General features: G+C 52.5%; 1 non-coding gene across 1 annotated transcript in view; it reads right to left on the bottom strand.

Moving 5' to 3' along the window:
* The window catches only part of LOC124742997, a 1,908-nt gene extending 673 nt beyond the window's left edge, over positions 1-1,235 (bottom strand). The window contains exon 1 of the ribosomal RNA XR_007010335.1: positions 1-1,235. This exon is cut by the window's left edge and continues 673 nt beyond it. This is a non-coding gene — a ribosomal RNA (small subunit ribosomal RNA).
* Between the last annotated feature and the right edge of the window lie 3,765 nt (positions 1,236-5,000).

The following is a 5,000-nucleotide window of genomic DNA, read 5'->3' as shown; positions in this document are numbered from 1 at the left end:
TAAGTTTCAGCTTTGCAACCATACTTCCCCCGGAACCCAAAAGCTTTGGTTTCCCGGAGGCTGCCCGCCGAGTCATCGGAGGAACTGCGGCGGATCGCTGGCTGGCATCGTTTATGGTTAGAACTAGGGCGGTATCTGATCGCCTTCGAACCTCTAACTTTCGTTCTTGATTAATGAAAACATACTTGGCAAATGCTTTCGCTTCTGTTCGTCTTGCGACGATCCAAGAATTTCACCTCTAACGTCGCAATACGAATGCCCCCGCCTGTCCCTATTAATCATTACCTCGGGTTCCGAAAACCAACAAAATAGAACCGAGGTCCTATTCCATTATTCCATGCACACAGTATTCAGGCGGGCTTGCCTGCTTTAAGCACTCTAATTTGTTCAAAGTAAACGTGCCGGCCCACCGAGACACTCAATAAAGAGCACCCTGGTAGGATTTCAACGGGGTCCGCCTCGGGACGCACGAGCACGCACGGGGCGGTCGCACGCCTTCGGCTCGCCCCACCGGCAGGACGTCCCACGATACATGCCAGTTAAACACCGACGGGCGGTGAACCAACAGCGTGGGACACAAATCCAACTACGAGCTTTTTAACCGCAACAACTTTAATATACGCTATTGGAGCTGGAATTACCGCGGCTGCTGGCACCAGACTTGCCCTCCAATAGATACTCGTTAAAGGATTTAAAGTGTACTCATTCCGATTACGGGGCCTCGGATGAGTCCCGTATCGTTATTTTTCGTCACTACCTCCCCGTGCCGGGAGTGGGTAATTTGCGCGCCTGCTGCCTTCCTTGGATGTGGTAGCCGTTTCTCAGGCTCCCTCTCCGGAATCGAACCCTGATTCCCCGTTACCCGTTACAACCATGGTAGGCGCAGAACCTACCATCGACAGTTGATAAGGCAGACATTTGAAAGATGCGTCGCCGGTACGAGGACCGTGCGATCAGCCCAAAGTTATTCAGAGTCACCAAGGCAAACGGACCGGACGAGCCGACCGATTGGTTTTGATCTAATAAAAGCGTCCCTTCCATCTCTGGTCGGGACTCTGTTTGCATGTATTAGCTCTAGAATTACCACAGTTATCCAAGTAACGTGGGTACGATCTAAGGAACCATAACTGATTTAATGAGCCATTCGCGGTTTCACCTTAATGCGGCTTGTACTGAGACATGCATGGCTTAATCTTTGAGACAAGCATATGACTACTGGCAGGATCAACCAGGGAGCTGCGTCAACTAGAGCTGAGCAGCCGGCCGCCCGGGAGTGTGTCCCGGGGGCCCGCGCGAACACGCAAGCGTCCGCTCAATCATTCTGCAAACAGGAGGAGGCTGAGCTCCCCTGCACAATACACCTCGAAACCCTCTCAGGTCCCGGCGGCGCGCAGCGCCGTCCCAAGTACTTGGTCGGGTTCGAGAGAGGCGCAATCGCCCGGAGTTAGGCGAGTAGACGCTTTCGGTGCGACCACCCGTGCTCCCAACTGAGCTTGCCGCTGCCGACAGAGGCCCGGGAGCGTGCTGTCGTGGCATTGCCGGCGGGAGACAACACGCGCCACCTACGGTGACCGGCAGCTCCAACGCCAGCGCCACAGAAGGACAAAAGCCCCACTTGGGTGCCGAAGCGAACTCTCCCAGCACAGCGCACGCGCCAACACATCCGCACAGCTGCGATACAAACCACCAGCGAGAACCGCTGGGGCGACCGAGCAGCAGACGGCGTCGCGGCGCCGAGCGCCGGGCGGCAGCGCATCCTCAACGCACACAGTCCTCAATCGGACCAGCACACTGAAGATGTCCACCGCGCTTCGCACCGGGCCCGCGAGGACCTACTTTGGCCGCACGGCGCCGCGCGCAGGGTGCGCCGGCGCGCAGCTGCGACGCCTGCCGCGTCCGTCGGCCGGCGCGCCTGCCACTGGCCGCCCCCACCAGCCGGCTGTAGCGCGTGCGCCCACGCACCGCGCGGCCAGCACGCCGGGAGGCGCCCCCTCACCGGCCGGGGACGGTCCCACCCAGCCACCGCCGCGTATCGCTTCACACCCAGATGCCGTTCAGTTTCGTCGGCATGGTGGGTATCGCTGGAACAACCGGTTAGTACCTCAACCTATCGTCGCCATCACCGATTCACCCCTAGCGAGAACAACCGCACCACAACAGGTTACCATTTGTTCATTTGCGTAACTTCACCAGAAAACGCAGGCGTCCATCGCCATTTGCAACTTCCACGATTATTGCATGCCTGTGTCAGGTGTCACGCCACACTACGTCTGCCCACATACACGCAACAAAATGTGCACGCCTAGACAATACGTGGAAGGTGGCCCCCGTACGTATGCGATGTCCATTGCTCGAACGACTGTCAACCGGCCTCTGTAGCATGTCGCAGATATGGAACGCGGTGCACCATGCCATCACGGTGTGTGAGGAGAGACGACTAGGTCCGAATACATCAACAGACAGCTCATGCTGATCGCCATCCACGGCGTCCGTTCCTCCCACACGTCTCTATGGCGTACCACACTGCAATCCAGCTCTCATAGGGAGACGACACGTAGCTGCGTGCACAATATTTGCACTGTATGGTCCGCCGTTTTTGGGCGCAGTCGTTGTACGGTCACACATGTGCCACGATGTATCATTCAGTACATAAGGACGAATGTGCAGTACAGATTGTGGTTTACGCGTACGACATTAGCGGACAGTTGACACAGGCCGCACCACAACGTAGCCTGAGTACGTCGCATGCGGAGGGCATTGAACATGCAAAGTTCTCACCAACCAGCTTGCGAAGGCAGGGGGCAAGGTGGGGACGTGGGGAGGGGCGGCATGTACGTCCTGCTGCCATCCACATTACAGTGTACAGCAGGAGCATGTGGAAAGTGAGCAAGACTTGCAAGGTGTTTAACATGAAGCGATACACAGGGGAGCGGGGAGTGCGAGTAGCGAACTATATTGCGAGGGTTGCGGGTGGGCAACACTACACTAATTGAACGAGTCGTATAACAATTACAGAGCAGGTTTAGGCGACAACGTGGGTTACGTTAGGCGACAACGTGGGTTAGGTTAAGGCACGACGTGGGTTAGGTTAAGGCACGACGTGGGTTAGGTTAAGGCACGACATGGGTTAGGTTAAGGCACGACATGGGTTAGGTTAAGGCACAACATGGGTTAGGTTAAGGCACAACATGGGTTAGGTTAAGGCACAACATGGGTTAGGTTAAGGCACAACATGGGTTAGGTTAAGGCACAACATGGGTTAGGTTAAGGCACAACATGGGTTAGGTTAAGGCACAACATGGGTTAGGTTAAGGCACAACATGGGTTAGGTTAAGGCACAACATGGGTTAGGTTAAGGCACAACATGGGTTAGGTTAAGGCACAACATGGGTTAGGTTAAGGCACAACATAGGTTAGGTTAAGGCACAACATAGGTTAGGTTAAGGCACAACATGGGTTAGGTTAAGGCACAACATGGGTTAGGTTAAGGCACAACATGGGTTAGGTTAAGGCACAACATGGGTTAGGTTAAGGCACAACATGGGTTAGGTTAAGGCACAACATGGGTTAGGTTAAGGCACAACATGGGTTAGGTTAAGGCACAACATGGGTTAGGTTAAGGCACAACATGGGTTAGGTTAAGGCACAACATGGGTTAGGTTAAGGCACAACATGGGTTAGGTTAAGGCACAACATGGGTTAGGTTAAGGCACAACATGGGTTAGGTTAAGGCACAACATGGGTTAGGTTAAGGCACAACATGGGTTAGGTTAAGGCACAACATGGGTTAGGTTAAGGCACAACATGGGTTAGGTTAAGGCACAACATGGGTTAGGTTAAGGCACAACATGGGTTAGGTTAAGGCACAACATGGGTTAGGTTAAGGCACAACATGGGTTAGGTTAAGGCACAACATGGGTTAGGTTAAGGCACAACATGGGTTAGGTTAAGGCACAACATGGGTTAGGTTAAGGCACAACATAGGTTAGGTTAAGGCACAACATAGGTTAGGTTAAGGCACAACATAGGTTAGGTTAAGGCACAACATAGGTTAGGTTAAGGCACAACATAGGTTAGGTTAAGGCACAACATAGGTTAGGTTAAGGCACAACATAGGTTAGGTTAAGGCACAACATAGGTTAGGTTAAGGCACAACATAGGTTAGGTTAAGGCACAACATAGGTTAGGTTAAGGTACAACATAGGTTAGGTTAAGGTACAACATAGGTTAGGTTAAGGTACAACATAGGTTAGGTTAAGGTACAACATAGGTTAGGTTAAGGTACAACATAGGTTAGGTTAGGTTAGGTTACACGTTGTTGTAAGGAAAGGTGTAGGGGGGGGCGGGGGCGGCAGGTTCGTTGATAGTGATTATAGTAAGTGAATGCTTGTGACATGATCAGATTTGTCACGTCAGGATGCACCTTTGGCTTATTAGAGGCGGCGCTCCAATTCTATGCTTGTGTCAGACCTGTGTCTTTGACTCATGTCATTGTTTGTGCGCTGTGACAGGAGGTACTATTGTGATGTTGGGTGCACCGTTGTATAGGACATGTGTGGGTGTTGGTGCCTGATCTGCGCAATGGTGGATGTCGAAAGGGTGGGATATTGTATTTTCCGCATGGACCTCCTGGTCTGGTTGTGATAGTGTGGATTGTGTAATGTGGCGGAGAGGATGCACTGGATGTTGTTCCATGCTGGTGCTTACATATTGTATGTGCGCCCGTTAGAAGCAGAGAGTGGTGCGTGATCAGAGTGGCTGGCTGACGTGTGGTTCCCATTGTGGGCAGACTCTTTCAGCATGTATACGGACAGTTGTATATATATTCTGTAGTTTGATGGCTCTGCATTGATTACTAATCAGCGCCGTGTGTACGGGTAATCTGGTTCCAGTCCAAAATGTTCCATCTGTGTACATTAGTGACAAAGACTCCCCTCATGCAGTGGGGCTCGGTCTGTTATAACTCTTCCGCGTAATATATTTGCCCCACGTTTTTGCGA

Source organism: Schistocerca piceifrons, unplaced genomic scaffold (assembly GCF_021461385.2).
Source record: "Schistocerca piceifrons isolate TAMUIC-IGC-003096 unplaced genomic scaffold, iqSchPice1.1 HiC_scaffold_2404, whole genome shotgun sequence".
NCBI lineage: Eukaryota > Metazoa > Arthropoda > Insecta > Orthoptera > Acrididae > Schistocerca > Schistocerca piceifrons.
Note: the sequence above shows the minus strand (reverse complement) of the source record. Positions and strands in the feature narration are given on the sequence as shown.